The sequence below is a fragment of the Dama dama genome, chromosome 9 (genome assembly GCF_033118175.1).
Source record: "Dama dama isolate Ldn47 chromosome 9, ASM3311817v1, whole genome shotgun sequence".
Classification (NCBI taxonomy): Eukaryota; Metazoa; Chordata; class Mammalia; order Artiodactyla; family Cervidae; genus Dama; species Dama dama.
Window position 1 is genome coordinate 104,492,743 of NC_083689.1, and position 19,445 is coordinate 104,512,187.

Here is a 19,445-nt window from a genome sequence, read left to right on the forward strand (position 1 = left end):
GACTATAAAGAAAGCTGAGTACTGAAGAACTGATGCTTTTGAACTGTGGAATTGGAGAAGACTCTTTAGAATCCCTTGGACTGCAAGGAGATCCAACCAGTCCATCCTAAAGGAGATCAGTCCTGGGTGTTCACTGGAGGGACTGATGCTGAAGCTGAAACTCAATACTTTGGCCACCTGATGTGAAGAGCTGACTCATTGGAAAAGACCCTGAAGATGGGAAAGATCGAGGTCAAGAGGAAAATGGGAGAACAGAGGATGAGATGGTTGATGGCATCACTGACTCGATGGACATGGGTTTGGGTAAACTCCAGGAATTGGTGATGGACAGGGAGGCCTGGTGTGCTGCAGTCCATGAGGTTGCAAAGAGTCGGACACGACTGAGCGACTGAACTGAAAGGAGAGCTGTTAAAAAAAAAAAAAAAAAAAGAGGGAGACAGAATGTAATCATGGAGCAGCACCAGTAATAGAGTTATCAAGTGGCCAAATATTTCCCATGGTGTCTATTGCTAAACTGTCCTGTCATATTATCATGTAGTAAGGAGACAATAATTTCAACCAGATTTAGACAATTTATTATTTACAGACATGGCTTTTCACATCAGCTTCCCTTGCTCCTAAGTTCCATGAAGATGATATTAAAGCAGACCAGTTAGGTCCTACATAGTTCATCAAAGTCGTAGCTCAAGAACACTCAGCTTATGACACCTCCTTCCCCTTTAAAAAGACTGCTGTAAACCTGAGCATTATTACCTCTCAAGAAAGACATTATCTTTCTTACACCAAAACTTAAGCAAATCTTTTGCTAGGAGGCGAGGGATAGACCTTTTCCCTGGGATGTCTCTACTGAGACCTTCTCTATTTTCATTATCCTTTACTTCCCTGGTAGCTTGGACATAAAGCGTCTCCCTACAACGCAGGAGATCCAGGTTCAGTCCCTGGATTGGGAAGATCTCCTGGAGAAAGAAATGGCAAACCACTCCAGTATTCTTGCCTGGGAAATCCCAGGGATGGAGGAGACTGGTAGGCTACAGTCCATGGGGTCGCAAAGAGTCGGACATGACTGAGCTACTTCACTTTCACTTTCACATAAATAAATCTTTACAGGAAGACTTAATGACTGAACATGAATTAACATGATTGAGAAATTTCTCCCAAAAGCTGCTGCTACCTTCTTCCTAGAATCTTTCATCATCATGTGAAAGTGAAAGTTGCTCAGGAGTATCTGACTCTTTGTGAGCCCATGGACTGTAGTCTGCCAGGCTCCTCTCCCCATGGAATTCCCAGGCCAGAAGTGGAGTGGGTAGCCTATCCCTTCTCCAGTGGATCTTCCCAACCCGGGAATTGAACCAGGGTCTCCTGCATTGCAGGTGGATTCTTTACCAGCTCAGCTATGAGGGAAACCTTTTCATCTTCATGCATAGTGTTAAAATATTGTAACCTTCCTTCTGGAAATTTAAAATGATATAATGACGCCATCTTCTATTTCCATTTCTATTCAGCATTCTGAAGTTACCAGACAGCATAACATAATAACACAAAAATAAACATTAATAAGAAGGTCATAAAAGTAATACCATAATTTTGATGAAATAATTGTCTAGGAAGATTATCCTAAATAATCTAAATTGAGGTTTTAGAATTAATTAATTCAACAAAGATGTTGAATAAAACTTCTGTACACAAAAATCAACTGAATTTTTACATATTAGAAATGAGTAGTTAGAAGCTTAGAACCATTCTATTTAAAATTGACTCAAAAACAAAATGCAATTAGGAATAAATCTTGTGAAAGATAAACTAAATGGGGTAATGTGTCATATTTGTAGTTGAAAATCAATATTTTAAATATGACAATTATACCAAGTTACATTATATTTTCAACCTTATCTCATCCAAAATCAAAGCACTTTTTTTCCCACAAAAAATTTTTAAGTTGATTTTACAGAATAAATGGAAGCTCATGGAGCCAAAAATAGCCAAAGCAATCCTGATGAAGAACAATTTTAGAAGAATTACACATCAGACACAAGGAGAGCAAACCAGTCAATTCTAAAGGAAATCAACCATCAATACTCACTGGAAGGACTGATGCTGAAGCTGAAACTCCAATATTTTGGCCACCTGATGTGAAGAGTTGACTCATTGGAAAAGACCCTGATGCTGGGAAAGAAGGCAGGAGGAGAAGGGGACAACAGAGGATGAGATGGCTGGATGATATCACCGACTCGGTGGACATGAGTTAGAGGAAACTCTAGGAGATAGTGAAGGGCAGGGAAGTCTGGAATGCTGCAGTTCATAGAGTCGCAAAGAGTTGGACACAACTTAGCAACTGAACAGACAACACTAGTCCTAATGGACAGCTTGCAGAAGATAAAAGTACAGAGTCAATGCAATTCGATATGAAACAGTAGAGGATGAGGAAGGACAGAAAGACAAGAAAGAGGATAGAAATAACTGGCTGTTATACACGTATATGTGTATATATCTGTCTACCTTCTTACCTATACTGATACAGTTGAATCCATCCCTAGTATAGCTACCACCCCAACTGCAGCATCCAGAGTCACTCTAGAAGGGAAAAGGATCTTTGACCTCATAACATCAGGTCTGTGATGTACTAAGTAATTTTGTGTAAACAAAGGTATCAGACAGTGTCAACAACCTTCATAAAATATTGTTTTATTTACCCGAACATGCCATTCATTCAATAAATTATGAAGCATATATCATTTGCCAGGCAAACAAAACAGGGAAACTCACTGCTTTCATACCAAATACATCATAATTAGTGAGGTGAATAATACCCAAATAAGCAATATGTTTAAAAAATAAAAATCGCCATGAATTCAAATGAATTATGGCGTGGGTATAGAATATCGAGAGCTCCCTTTCAGATAAAACAAATGAACAAGAAGACCTGATATTTCAGCAGAGGGCCTAGTCAAAGGAGAGAGTGGGCTATGATGTATCTGTTGAAGAATATTTGAGACAGAGGAGAAGACAACAGCAAAGACTGAAGGAGGGGAGACTGTAAGGGCAGCATTAAAAAGACTAAAACAGGGGATGCCATCAAGCAGTTAAGGATCAGATTTTGCTGAGCAAGCTAGATAACATCTTTGAAATTTCTCTTCACAATTGATGAAATGCCATCAGATGAAGGTGGCACTAGTGGTAAAGTTCCGGACTGCTAAGGCAGGAGATATAAGAGATGCAGGTTCCATCCCTGGGTCGGGAAGATCCCCTGAAGGAGGGAATGGCAAGGCACTCCAGTATTCTTGCTTGGAGCATCCCATGGACAGGAGTTTGGTGGCTACAGTCCATGGGGTCACAGAGTCGGACACAACTGAAACGACTTATCACGCACATACACGCATCAGATAAATTTGGTTAGGGAACAAACTCTGACTTACCAATCAAAGGAGCCAGCAGGACTGTTATAGAAAAACAGTGAAAGCAGAGAGGAAGTTAGGAAGATTCTATCATAACAGAAAATGTGATGGTGACTTGGACCACTGAGGTAGCAGCGGGAGTGCTAGAAATTTCTTGTTTGGCAAATATGTCAAAGTTGGAGGTGGCCAGCATTTCTGATATACTGGATATGTGATGTAAAGCAAAGAGAGGAATATAAAACCTTTTGCTTAAAAAAATAAAACTGGGAATATAGAGGACTAATTTATTTCAATGAGAAACGGTAGAGGAAAAACCTGATTTAAAATGACGCTTACATTAAATATAAGTACAAAAGCTGAAGATACTATTAAATTTCTGTTTCTTTTCTTTCTTTCTTTTTTTACAGAGGTGTTAATGCTGGCAATCGTTTACAAAGGTGTGGGAAACGTGTTTATACGGCGGAAGGTTTGCTATGTCATCATTCAGTTGCTCATTTGTGTCTAACATTTTGCAACCCCAGGGACAGCGTGATGCCAGGCTTCCCTGTTATTCACCATCTCCTGGAGTTTGCTCAAACTCATGTCCATCGCCTTGGTGACACCATCCAACCATCTCATCCTCTGTCGTCCCCTTCTCCTCCTGCCCTCTATCTTTCCCAGCAGCAGGGTCTTTTCCAGTGAGTCAGTTCTTATCATCAGGTGGCCAAATATTGGAGCTTCAGCTTCAGCATCAGTCCTTCCAATGAATATTCAGGACTGATTTCCTTTAGGATGGACTGGTTTGATCTCCTTGCAGTCCAAGGGACTCTCAAGAGTCTTCTCAAACACCATAGTTCAAAAACATCAATTCTTCAGCACTCAGCTTTCTTTATGGCCCAACATTCACATCCATACATGACTACTGGGAAAACAACAGCATTGGCTATATGTACCTTTGTTGGCAAAGTAATTTCTCTGCTTTTTAATATGCTGTTACTTTTGTCAGGGCTTTTTTTTCCTCAAGGAGCAAGCATCTTTTAATTTCATGGCTGCTGTCACCATCTGCAGTGATTTTGGAGCCTAAGAAAATAAGGTCTGTCACTGTTTCCACTGTTTCCCCATCTATTTGCCATGAAGTGATGGGACCAGATGCCATGATCTTTGTTTTTCGAATGTTGAGTTTTAATCTAGTGTTTTCATGTTCCTCTTTCACTTTTTATCAAGAGGCTCATTAGCTCCTCTTCACTTTCTGCCATAAGGGTGGTATCTTCTGTGTATCTGAAGTTATTGATATTTCTCCTGGAAATTTTGATTCCAACTTGTGTTTCATCCAGCCCAGCATTTTACATGATGTACACTGCATATAAGTTAAATAAGCAGGGTGACAATATACAGCCTTGATGTACTCTTTTTCTAATTTGGAACAAATTTCATTGTTCCATGTCTGGTTCTAACTGTTTCATCTTGACCTGCATACAGGTTTCTCAGGAGCAGGTTGGTGGTCCACCTCTTTAAGAATTTCCCACAATTTTTTGTGATCTACACAGTGAAAGGCTTTAGCATAGTCAATGAAGGGGATTTTTTTTTTTTTTGAATCCCCTCTATTTTTTGATGATCCGATGGATATTGGCAATTTGATCTCTGGTTCCTCAGCCTTTTCTAAATCCAGCTTGTCTATCTGGAATTTCTCGATTTATGTACTGTTAAAACCTAATTTGTATGATTTTTTGCATTACCTTGCTATCATGTGACATCATTGCAATTGTATGGTAGTTTTAACATTCTTTGGCATTGCCTTTCTTTGGGATTGGAATAAAAACTGACCTTTTCCAGTCCTGTGGCAAAGGTGGAAGGTTAATGTCATGCTTATTAATACTGTCCATAAATTATATCCAGATTCCTAACAATTTTGGAAATAGGCATGACCAAGTGACATTCTTGGGCTAATAAAATGTCAAAAGGGGGCTCTTCTTTACCTCTGCCGCAGTAGCTGACAATGTTTCAGGTGGTGGATGCATTATATCTTTGCATATCTGGTTTAGAGAGACACGAAACAGTAACCCATGATTTCCCAGGGGTGGATATGCAGTCTGAGTAATAAATATACCAGTCAAATGCTGGGGTTCTTTATTATGGCAGTTTAAACTATTACTTCCTGACTGATAATTTGTAACTACTGAAAGATTAGTTAGCAATTTGGAGAAATGAACTTTTGTCAGATGGACAAAGATCTGTCTCCAAAGCTATGGTTTTTCCAATAGTCGTGTATGGATATGAGTCTTGGGCTATAAAGAAAGCTGAGCGCTGAAGAACTGATGCTTTTGAACTGTGAGGTTGGAGAATACTCTTGAGAGTCCCTTGGACTGCAAGAAGATCAAACCAGTCAATCCTAAAGGAAATCAGTCTTGAACATTCCTTGGAAGGATTGATGCTGAAGCTGAAGCTCCAATACTTTGGCCACCTGATGTGAAGAATTGACTTATTGGAAGAGACCCTGAAGTTGGGGAAGATTGAAGACAGGAGGAGAAGGGGACGACAGAGGATGAGATGCTTGAATGGCATCACCAAGTTGATGGGCATGAGCAAGCTCTGCGAGGTGGTAATGGGCAGGGAAGCCTGGCTTGCTGCAGTCCATACGGTTACAAAGAGTCGGGCATGACTGAGCAACTGAACTGAACTGCAGTTGAAGAAATGGATTGTTTGTTTCTTTCTTCCTGCATTTAGATCTTTAGCCTGGGTCTTCCATTAGAAGAATGCAATGTGGAAGCCAGTTGGCAACACAGATAGGAAATGTAATTTATGTTTTCTAACCTGAAGTTAAAATGACGTACGGAGGGATGGGTTTGGCCATAAGAGACAAGAGACTATTTGGCATTGTCCCCTATGTTGGTTTTCCAGTGGAAGGGAATAACCAAGTTTCTTCCTAATAGAATGGAGCTATCCTTCTTCCAGAGGAAGATAATATACTCTTCCAAACAAGGAAGACCAAAGCCTTGTCACTTCATTTACCTCTGAGTAATATCAATTTATCTTCTGGTCTATTTCCCACTAATAAGTATATCATCAATTTTTTCAGCCTCAATCACGTTAGCTAAGTTATCTCCAAAGACCTGTTTCCTCGGAGCACTTCTGGCTCCAATATTTTTATCAGTCATTCTTCAATCATGCAAACAAGTTACTCAAGGAATATAAATGAAGGTAGTTTAGATAATTTGTGTTTCAAAAATGTGATTGAAGGACTGAAGAAGCAACAGGGGATCAGTAAGTTTAGTAAACAATGAACAACTCCTGGTAGACACTGGTGCTCAGAGCCGGAGCAGCAAAGGCAGAACGATGCTGCTTCACACCTGGGATTGCTCTTCCCAGCTGAATTTGTGCTGGCTGTTTGAACTGGCCGAGCAGGAGGTCAAGGGCTCACCCCATTCCCTTCGCATACAGCTGCTACCACTACCTTAAATTCTGCTGCCACACTCCTGCTGCTGTCTTTTGCTACTCCTACTTTTCGTGTTTTTCTCACAAATGCCATTTCCACAAGCACAGCTGGGACAACCATTGTTAGAGACACTCAGAAGCCATAAAAGCATCTTGTAATTCTTACCATCTTCCAATCTCCGGCCAGAGTCTCACTTTAGCAGTGCCTAACAGGAAGGCATCTGGCAAAAGAATCTGTATAATTTGTATCATCCCAGGAAGAAATGGCACCTGGGTTGGATAGATTCCTAAGATACTAACAGCTATCAGATAGGAGACTACAGAAGAGCGGAATTAAAAAAAAAAAAAAAAAAAAAAAAAACCAGCTGGAGAACAGCCACATTTGATACGCTGGGTGGATATAAATGTCTAAAATTCAAGAGAAAGGTCTGGAATGGAAATAATTATTTCTCTATAGATGATGATCACTCAAAGAATAACTGTAAAAAGAGAAGAAAATTTGTGACAGGACACAATCTGAGGTTACTCTTCAAAACATACATTAACAAGTAGCGAGCCTTCAAAAGAGTTTAAGGATGGCGGAAAAAGCCACGGTGCTGCTATTGCAAAATTTAATAAAAGTGACGCTTCGAAAATAAGAAAGCAATCATGTCAAACACTGCTATTCTTGAGAAAAAATGAGGGCTGAGAACTAACCCAGAGTTTGGACGTCATGGTGGAATTAGTAACCTGGATGGTAGCTGCTGCTGGTGAATGCGGGGAACAATGAGATGAGATTTAAGGAGACTAGGATAAGAAATCCTGATTCTGAACATGTACAGTATTTAAGCAATCTCATTTGAAGTGAGGAAAGCATATTAAACAGCTATAAAACTTGAAGGAGAATGAAGATCAAGATAAAACTGTTCTTTTATCTTCATTTTTAAGGTGGGAAATAATGTGAATTATTTGTATGCTTATAGGAATGATACAGTGTAGATGAAACATTTTAGAACACAGAATAGGCTTTTTTTTTTTCCCAAAATAGATGTACAGATGGTCAACAGACATGTGAAATAATGCTCAACAAATGGAAATCAAAACCACAATGGGATATTGTCTCATATCTGTAGAAGAGATATCATTAAAAAGACAAGAATGAACAAGTGTCAGGAAGAATATGGAGAAAAGGGAACCCTTCTCCACTGTTGGGAATATTATAAAATGGCAGCCATTATTGAAAAAAAAACAAACTAACAAACAAAAAAACATAAAGCTTCCTCAGAAAATTAGAAATAAAAAAAAAAAATACCATACAGTTCAGCAATTCTCTCCTAGTAGTTATCTGAAGAGGATGAAAACACTTATTTTCAAAGATATATGCACTGCTTTGCTTGTTACAATGTTATTTATGAAAGCCATGATGTGGAAGCAACATAAGTGTCCATGGATAGATGGATGGATAAAAAATACATGGTAAAATATACATTAGAAAACTCAGCTGAATAAAAAAGGATGACATCCTGTCGTTTGTGATGACATGGGTGGGCTTTGAGGCTATTAGACTAAGTGAAGTAGGTCAGACACCAAAAGATAATTACTGTATACTTTCAGTTAGATGCAGAATCCAAAAAACAAACAAAAAGACAAGCAAAAGTAAACTAGAAGATACAGAGAACAGATTGGTAACTGCCATAAGGAAGGGGGCTGGGAGGTGGGAAACTGGTTAAGGAGTCGAGAGGCAAGCTTCCAGCCGTAAAAAATAAGGAGATGTACATCGTGGTGACATCTAACATGGTGCCAATAACATTGCATGGCATTTTTGAAAGAGTGAAGCTTAAAACTTTTCATCATAAAAGAAAAATTTCTCTAGTTTTGACATATTTATTATGGAGACCAGTTTGTAGTGCATACGGATATCAAATCAAAGCTTTGTGTACCTGAAACAAGTGTGATATTACATCAATCATACCTCAAAAAAAAATATATTTTAAAAAGAAGAGAGAAAAGAAAACTGTAGGAGGAAGTTCCTTGGCTGAGTGATACGGGGTAGAATTCAACACATAGGGAGAAAGGCTTGCCTTAAAAAGGAATAATGTTATTTTATATACATAGCAGAAACTAGCTGAACATGTATTTATTTCAATATTATATATCTATATTTGGTACCAGAAGATGTAGAGGTTCTCTTCTGACCTACACTTTGTTCTTATTTAATGGAGAAATGTGAAAGAGTCCCCTGATATTCAGAATCAACTAATAATAACAGCGAGTGTTCAGTGTTATTAGGAGCTGACCTGGCATTCACAGTTATGTCAAGATGTTATCTTATTGAACATTAGCAATGTCGCAGAAATAATATTAGAAAAGATAATACTGGTGATGGGTATTTTCTATATTTTGACTGTAGTGGAAGTTATACAACTGTATTCAATTACCAAAGTTCAAACTTTACACTTAAGGAATCAGATTTTACTGTATGTAAATTATACCTTAATAAATACTGAAAAGAAGTCAGTGAAGTTAAAAAGGAGTCTTTCTAAGTGTATTAAGTGAATCTTTTAAGTGTATTTCTGAGAGCACAAATCAAGATAACTAACGTTGGGTGTAGCATAAAGTAAGCACTTCAAAATTAAATTAATTCTTACTTCAGAGTATTATCTCACCCGCATTCCACTTCAGTATACAGTACTAGGTTTTCTTAGTTGAGCAACTCTAATTCAGAACTTAGATACAATTGTGTCTATGTAGTAAGGTCCAATTCTACTTAGCAAACAAGGTCCAATTAATGTCAAAAGCATAATTCCTTGAAAAAAATAAAAATGCATATTGCATGGGCATTTAAAATTGTGATTACTAAAAATATGTGGATGCTAGCTCAAAATTGGATAAACTTTAACTTGTGATTTTACCAAGAGAATGTCATCCTTGGTAGCCATATTGTCAACTTTTTCTAATGCCAAGTTTTCAGAGTAAATTGATCTCATATGCAGTTATTTATAACTATTCTAAACTAATAAAGGGCATGTATGGGTGGGATTACCTTTCTAGAACCATGGTGAAGTGAGGCTGAAATACAAAAAACAAACATTGCCTTATAATCTTGTTTAAGCACGGATAAATTTTGATCACTGTGTAAATTACAAAAATACCAAATATCCCTAGCGATTATTGGCTTTAGGACACTGACAGTGGAAGTTACTGGTTGATAAGGTGGATTTTGGAAGTTTAAGGAGATTAAAAAAAAATAACCTAAGTGAAATATTCACCTAGGAGGACTGGATTATTAACTAACTTTGGTTCTAGAAAGAATAAGTTTTAAATATTGCAGATAGTGCTTCAAGGGTAGGGTAATTGAAATGGAGATTTGGAATCTGTCGCATTTATCATAATGACAAGTTTTAGGTTATCATGTTAGGAGCATAAGATGGAGGGAAAAGAATCAATAAAAGTAAAGACAAGGAACCAAATGGACAGGATGTGGGATGGATTATTCAAATGGTAATGCGACTTGAAAAATGTTGACCAGGACAGGGATAGAGTAGATGTCAGTAAGGCAGATACTAAAATTATCCCCGAACAAGGAGAACTGACCAGAAAGATCGCACAAAGAGTGATGATAGGGGTATGTGTGGTCTTCTGTGAATTTCAGTGGAGCTGAGACATTGTGGCCATGTGTGTATCTTGTGTCTCTGAGGCACAACAGGCTAAACGTAGGCATTAAGTGTAAGAAGAATCACCTGCTTGGAAGTGGAAAGGTTAGCCATCTGCAAGGGTGTAGTGGAATCAGTAAACCCAGAAGACAGCCTGGATCACATTACAGGGATAAGTTAAAGTGATGCTCAGAGACACTTCTGAGGAGCTGAGACATACCTTGGTGACGTTCAGGCGTCCAGAGGCACAGTGAGAAGACTCGAGGACTGGGAATGACACGGGATATAAATCAGGTTTGGGGGCATGTGCAGTCCTCGGAGGGTGAGAATCCAGTTATTTCAGACTGAAAAGACAGAATTCTATTTCTGGCGATGCTAGAAATAGCAGTCATGATTAAACAAGACCAGATGACCCCTACAGGGAAGCAGATGACCAAGTCTCAAACGAAAAATCACTTAACGGCAACTGGTTTTCTCAGAATTTTGGAAATTGTGGTGAAAAGTAAGAGAAAGAACAACAAAATTTTAATGTAGTAAGGAGCATGCCTTAAATTCCTTTTAGGAGGTAAACAATGCACATGAACAAAATATTCAGATTATTTGGCAAAAATGCTAGGAAACTCTTTCCTGCATCAGGAAATTGATGAAGCAAGCGAAATCTGAAAAGATTCAGGGTACAGACACTCTGATAAGCGTTTGGAGCCAAGAAAGGTTGCAATTTTTTTTTCCTATAAAATACATACCTTACAGAAAAATGTGTTAATACTAATAAATCCACTTAATATAAATATAAAGCCAGGAAGTGAAAACACTGAGAAGCTATATTGTGTAAAATTTCTAAAATTAAATGCCTTATAGTCTATGCAAAAACCATTGAAACAAATTTTACTTCTATTTCCATTAGATTAGCTTTGAAACTTGAAATAGTGAGTATAATAAATTCATCATCTCAGCACTTGACTTTTCCAAATTCATTTTAAGATTTTCTTTCTTTCTTTTTAATAAGGTGCAGACAACTTCTAAAACACTGCCTCTATCAAAAGCATTTCAAGGAAACCAGAGCTAGATGCTTATAGACTATGTTAATTAAAATACCCCAAGCAGTTTTCACTTTTCAGAACAGAACATTTAGCAAAGCAATGTTTCAACAACTCCCACGAATTTATTCCCTTTGTGTAGGGGTGTGTGTGTGCATGTTCATGAACATGTATACACACACTCATGTGCATGAATGTGAGTAGTGTATGAAGATGAGGTTTATTAAAGCCTTAAAGCACAGTTTTTAGGTGTCAGAATAGCAATCCATATTTTCTGACACTGTATCTAAGGTACATTTCTTAGGAGGTAAGTGCTTCATAGTAGCTGATATACCTTAATAATACTGACACAGTGAAGGGAGGTTACACTGAGGAAGAGATAGATTAAGTGACATGCGTTTAATATTTGAAAGGATCACTGTTATCTAGGACTACATGCTTCTCTTACTTCTCTTTGCAGTAATTTCCCTTCATTTCTTATACAATAGTGTACCATGAAATGACTTCCAGGAGCATGTCACAGATTAAATCAAGGGGGGATGACGCAGCACTGCCATTCCCAGGAGGGTCGGAGCACTTCCGGGCATGATTAAAGAGCGGGGCATTCCCTACTGACTGCTGAGGTGAGATGTATACTGTGGAGAGGACAGTCCCATTGAGCAGGTGTCAATTATAGAAGTGTTTGAAAATAGCAACCTTTCTTTTTCTGAGGATATTTCAAATATGTGGCTGTTATATCTGATATGCTTGTAGCACAGGTCTGTAATTTCCTCCATAAACTTCAAATGAAAAGCTGTGAGGCAGCATCAGGCCAGTATATATTTACAGTTGATATATTTACTCTCTGATATGTCCAACGATTTTTTAATAAAAATGTATTTTGATTTAATGAAATTAATTTTATACTGTTAACAATACCAAATGTCAGATGAGCAAAGCTAAAAAATTCATTAGCTGCCTTTTTGAGATTGTTAATCCACTTTAATTATATTTTCTATAGACTCTTTTTCTTTACAATACTTTGTATTTAAAGACATACTGAGCTATTCTTGATGGAAGTAAGTTGATATTGAGTTCAGTTCAGTCATTCAGTCATATCCAACTCTTTGTGACCCCATGGACTGCAGCATGCCAGGCTTCCCTGTCCATCACCAACTCCCAGAGCTTGTTCAAGTTCATGTGCATCGAGTTGGTGATGCCATCCAACCATCTCATTCTCTGCCATCCCACCTCAATCTTTCCCAGCATCAGGATCCTTTCCAATGAGTCAGTTCCTTGCATCAGGTGGCCAAAGTGTTAGAGTTTCAGCTCCAGTATCAGTCTTTCCAATGAATATTCAGGACTGATTTCCTTTAGGATTAACTCATTTGACTCCTTGCTGTTCAAGGGACTCTCAAGAGTCTTCTCCAGCACCACAATTCAAAAGCATCAGTTCTTCAGCGTTCGACTTTCTTTATTGTCCAACTCTCACATCCATACACGACTACTGAAAAACCATAGCTTTGATTATGTGGACCTTTGTCGGTAAAGTAAGGTCTTTGCTTTTTAATATGCTGTCTAGGTTTGTCCTAGCTCTTCTTCCAAGTAGCAAGCATCTCTTAATTTCATGCTGTTACACTTATTTTTATACTGGCAGTATACCCAGAATAGAACTATTAGGTTGTTTATATGTGAAACCTTTTCTTTGGTTTCTTTCAGTCTTAAAGAAAAACAAACAACCAAAAAAACTCAACTGCACCCATGTGTTTATAAGCAAATTTCATAAAGCTTTAAGTCTTGCTATTTGAGCAGCTTTGTGGGGACAGTTTTGAGAGAAAAAAGATGCTTTTATCTGAATGGGACATGTGGCTTGCATCCAGTTCATAAGAGCACTGGATGTGCATTTCAATTTCATAAGTGAAATATGCAACAAAGTTCCAAAAGTTGATTACTCACTATTCAGATATGATGTAAATCTTTATTTTCAGCTGGAACTATTCAACCAATTCCAAAAGATGTCAGTCAAAGAGAAAGAGTCAAGGGGTAGGGGATAGTCTGTGATTACATTTTACTCAGCAAGTGTAAGATACATATAGGGATTATAACTGGATAGCTAATACTGGAGTTTATTGCTGACTTTTGCTTCTGCTTTATTTTAGAATAGTCTCACTCTCCAATAAACAGGGAAATACTATGTAAGAGATTAATAAAGAAATAGACATTATAAGCATTGTATGTATATAGAGGAAGTGCTAAAAAAACCAAAAACTTATTTCCCAGTGGCATCTGGTAAATTTCCTTTCTATTCTAACAGAAATTTATTCCCGACCATCCCTGAACCCGTGTGCGTGTTCCCAGGCCTGTCCTGACTGACTAGGCCTAAGTTCCTGCTGAAGTCAATGCCAAGAGAGACAGGACAGCCCTTACAACAATTAGTTCCACACTTGCATTTCAGGGTGGCCAACCTCCCACTAGTATTTGGGCTTACGATTGGAAGGGATGAATGCCAGATCACGTATTCCAAAGCAATCATTTATTTTTTAAAATGAATAAACTGAAAATCAAGGAAACTCAAGGGCAATGAGTCTGATGAGTCTGAAGTGAGCTAAGTTATGAAAAGCACCTTGGAACAAGCCAAGAGCGTTGTCTGCCTCCTCGTCTCAGAATCATCGCCACTAAACTCCGTGACCAGTCTGCGTATGGAGGGGGTGATTCAGTACTTCCTCAGTCTTGTGGAAGGGAAGATATATGCCCCCAAAGTTACACTAACATCCCTTAGACCTTAAAAAAGTTTTAATTTTTAAAGCAAGTTATTAAAAATTAATAACATGTTGTTATGCATATAAGGTTTAAATGTGGGGTCAAGTCAGGGGCCAGACAATGCTGAATGCAGTTTATCTCTGGCCTTTTTTGTTCCTCTTCGGTGCTCATTCTCTCCCTCTTTTCCTTCCTCACAGATGAGATTCTGTTAACCCAGTATCCTATGCATGTGTGCTCAGTTCATTCCTGTCCAACTCTTTGGGACCCCACGGACTGCAGCCTGCCAGGCTCCTCTCCTTGGAATTCACCGGGCAAGCGTACTGGAGGAGGTTGTCGTCTCCTTCTCCACAGTATCCTATAGACTTGCTATCAATTATTTTTTTCAATCGTAGATTTTATCAGGTTAAACTAACCTCACGTAAAATTCTGATAACTGAACAAAATGTCTAACTGAACAAAAGGTCTGTAAATTCATTTCATAATATACATGCATTAAAGACATTTGGAGTGGAAGATGCAGTATTTTCTAATCTAAATTATACATAAAAGCTGTCATAAGATCTAAGCATCTAAGACTATATTTGGCAAAGATACAAAATTTGTAATAGAAAACAAGCAAAGAGTGAGGGAGTATATTTTGTCTTCAGAGTATGGAGTAAGTTCAAAGCTGGAAATGGCATAGAATGATTATTAATTACTATTGGATATGATTCAAAATGTAGTTAATAAAAGGCACGTATTAGTTCACCTGTCTAGAAAAATAACTGAGCTTTGAAATAAAATGAAGACATTAATGGGACATTGTAATTAGTGATATTATTATGTGTACTTAGGATAAACTGTTTGGAGAGGGCACTGGTTTAATTGTCCACTGGAGGATCGAGCAGTAGATGATAAAACTATACATGATCATTGCCAGGAACACATTTGCACATCTGCCAAATTCAGCACTTTCTTCAATGTTTCAGGGACTAACCTACATTTTAGGTTTTGATTCATGCTCTCTTTTTTTTGTTGTTTTACAGAGATTTTTAAATACTCAAAGTTTCAAATAAAGATCCCTGGAAATTAAATATATAAAAATTGAAAATTATCATATATTTCCAACCCCAAAATATAGAGCTTATCTCATTTTATATCTTTTTTCCAAGAAAAGCTTCTCACTCAGTGTAGGCCAAATCCTGAGCTGCATGCTCTACCACCATGCTTATCTTTTTATAAACTGTCATCATACTTCTTTTCCAAAGAGTAGGATAAAACTCATTTTAATGTACTATAATTTTAACAAAAGTGCTGGTTTTGTAAGATTAAAATGCTGGCAAGGAAGATATAAATGATGTTTATGAGCCTTTTTATGTCAATTATTACAAAGGTTTTGTGCATTCTAACTCATTAATAAATGGGAGAAGAGGGAAGTCATGTTTTATATCCTACCATTACTGTAATAAAATGAGATTTTCTTTCAATGACAGTATTTAGGGAAATTGCCAATTTCCATTTTTTTCCAGAAAATCCATTTCTACAAATTGATCTTGGTTGTAACCTACTCCGAAAGAAAGAAATTTTGCTGTGGGTTTCATATAATCTTCCTTATGTTTTCCTTATTCAACTCCAGTAGCAGTTGTGAGTTTAGGCAGAGCTCCTTTTTCACCTGTCAAATATTCTAAAAATATGATCTGTTATTGTTTGAATATATCATCATACATCATCTCTTCAAAGTACTTAACTGTCAATACAATCATTTTGGATTTTATAATGTTCTATTTTATCTGCATAGATTCAACAAATATATAATTGTCTGATGCCAGGCACTGTCTGGAATCAAGGTGATATCAAGCATGCTGGGAGAAATATCAGTAACCTCAGATACGCTGATGATACCACCCTTATGGCAGAAAGCAAAGAAGAACCAAAGAGTCTCTTGATGAAAGTGAAAGAAGAGAATGAAAAAGTTGGCTTAAAATTCAACATTCAAAAAACTAAGATCATGGCATCTGGTCCCATCACTACATGGCAAACAGATGGGGAAAAAATGCAAACAGTAACAGACTTCATTTTTTGGGGGGGGGGGGGCAGGGCTCCAAAATCACTGCAGATGGTGACTACAGTCATGAAATTAAAAGATGCTTGCAACTTGGAAGAAAAGCTGTGACCAACCTAGACAGATATTAAAAAGCAGAGGTATTACTTTGCTGACAAAATTTGTCTAGTCAAAGCTATGGTTTTTTCCAGTGGTCATGTATGGATGTGACAGTTGGACTATGAAGAAAGCTTAGCACCGAAGTAATGTCTCTGCTTTTTAATATGCTGTCTAGGTTGATCATAACTTTCCTTCCAAGGAGTAAGCATCTTTTAATTTCATGGCTGCAATCACCATCTTCAGTGATTTTGGAGCCCCCCAAAATAAAGTATGTCTCTGTTTCCACTGTTTCCCCATCTATTTGCCATGAAGTGATGGGACCAGATGCCATGATCTTCATTGTCTGAATGTTGAGCTTTAAGCCAACTTTTTCACTCTCCTCTTTCACTTTCATCAAGAGGCTCTTTAGTTCCTCTTCACTTTCTGCCATAAGGGTGGTGTCATCTGCATATCTGAGGTTACTGATATTTCTCCCAGCAATCTTGATTCCAGCTTGTGCTTCCTCCAGCCCAGCGTTTCTCATGATGTGCTCTGCATATAAGTTAAATAAGCAGGGTGATAATATACAGCCTTGAAGTACTCCTTTTCCTATTTGGAACCAGTCTGTTGTTCCATGTCCAGTTCTAACTGTTGCTTCCTGACCTGTATACAGGTTTCTCAAGAGGCAGATCAGGTGGTCTGGTATGCCCGTCTCTTTCAGAATTTTCCACAGTTTATTGTGATCCACACAGTCAAAGGATTAGGCACAGTCAAGAAAGCAGAAATAGATGTTTTTCTGGAACTCTCTTGCTTTTTTGATGATCTATCGAATGCTGACAACTAAAAAAAAAAAAAAAAAAAAAAAAAGATTAGAAAACTATCCTTTCAGGGATCTTCTCAATAGTTCATTACTAGAGAAGTTTCTCTGAACATGTAAAAAATGAGATGGCAAGGTCTAGTAATCTGCTCAAAGTAGATATTCCCAGCATGATCTTACTGCCTTCTAATCAAGTTTTTTATACAGTTATGTCAGGTGAAATCACCAATAAGCCAACTGACTCTCGGGGTTACCAGGGGAATTTTGGACTTGAAGCATATCCCTAGAAAAGAGGGTGAGGAATTCAAAGTCCAGCTGTAAATTACTTCTACAAGTCTACCATCAGATTTTTGATCAAAACTGTTAAGTTATAAATTGCAGTGTGTTTTCTTCTCTTCCACTTTTTACACTATTCAAAGACATGGAGTCACTTACCAGTCAGCTTGGTCGTCAGACCCGCGGCCTTAATATCGGCAGGGTTTATGTTCAAAAGACCCTTATTTACTTAATAATGGCGCCAAAAGTCTAGAGTTTTTGGGTATGCCAAAGAGAAGTCGTGAAGTGCTTCCTCTAAGTGAAAAGGTTACTTAAGAAAGAAAGAAGTCCTACGAGGAAGTTGCTAAGACCTATGGCGCTTCCTTCACAAAGGACTCTGAATGAAGTTGATAGTTTCTCTTCTCGTCAGAATGGGAGAAAAGAAAGAACTAAGGCCGTTGTCTTGAAATATGTGGTGGAATACTTCAGAATCTGGGGATTCCGACATAAAACCTGGCTTGATGCCATTAGTGCCTTAAAGAAGTGAAGAGACTCATGGATGGCTGTACAGTTGGAGAAGTCCTGAGACTACAGGAAGAATAAAACTGAAATCCAGAGGCAGGAGACTTAAGCCCAAAACCTGAGAACACCAGAAAACTCCTGACTACATGGAACTTTAAGTAATAAGAGACTGTCCAAAAGCCTTCATACCTACACTGAAACCAACCACCACCCAAGAGCCAATAAGTGTTAGAGCAAGACATACCACGCAAATTCTCCAGCAACGCAGGGACATAGCCCTGAACGTCAACATACAGGCTGCCCAAGGTCACACCTAACACATAGACCCATCTCAAAACTCATTACTGGGCACTCCATTGCTCTCCAAAGAGAAGAAATCAAGTTCCATGCACCAGAACACTGACGCAAGCTTCCCTAACCAGGAAACCTTGACAAGCCAATCGTCTAACCCCACCCACTGGGTAAATCCTCCACAATAAAAAGGAACCACAGACCTCCAGAATACAGAAAGCCCACTCCAGATACAGCAATCTAAACAAGATGAAAAGGCAAAGAAATACCCAACAGGTAAAGGAACATGAAAAATGCCCACCAAGTCAAACAAAAGAGGAGGAGATAGGGAATCTACCTGAAAAAGAATTTAGAATAATGATAATAAAAATGATCCAAAATCTTGAAAACAAAATGGAGTTACAGATAAATAGCCTGGAAACAAAGATTGAAAAGATACAAGAAATGTTTAATAAAGACCTAGAAGAAATAAAAAAGAGTCAATTAAAAATGAATAATGCAATGAATGAGATCAAAAACACTTTGGAGGGAACCAAGGGTAGAATAACGGAGGCAGAAGATAGGATAAGTGAGGTAGAAGATAAAATGGTGGAAATAAATGAAGCAGAGAGGAAAAAAGAAAAAAGGATCAAAAGAAATGAGGACAACCTCAGGGACCTCTGGGACACTGTGAAACGCCCCAACATTCGAATCATAGGAGTTCCAGAAGAAGAAGACAAAAAGAAAGGCCATGAGAAAATACTCGAGGAGATAATAGCTGAAAACTTCCCTAAAATGGGGAAGGAAATAGCCACCCAAGTCCAAGAAACCCAGAGAGTCCCAAATAGGATAAACCCAAGGCAAAACACCCCAAGACACATATTAATCAAATTAATAAAGATCAAACACAAAGAACAAATATTAAAAGCAGCAAGGGAAAAACAACAAATAACACACAAAGGGATTCCCATAAGGATAACAGCTGATCTATCAATAGAAACCCTCCAGGCCAGAAGGGAATGGCAGGACGTACTGAAAGTAATGAAAGAGAATAACCTACAACCTAGATTACTGTATCCAGCAAGGATCTCATTCAGATATGAAGGAGAATTCAAAAGCTTTACAGATAAGCAAAAGCTGAGAGAATTCAGCACCACCAAACCAGCTCTTCAACAAATGCTAAAGGATCTTCTCTAGACAGGAAATGCAGAAAGGTTGTATAAACGTGAACCCAAAACAACAAAGTAAATG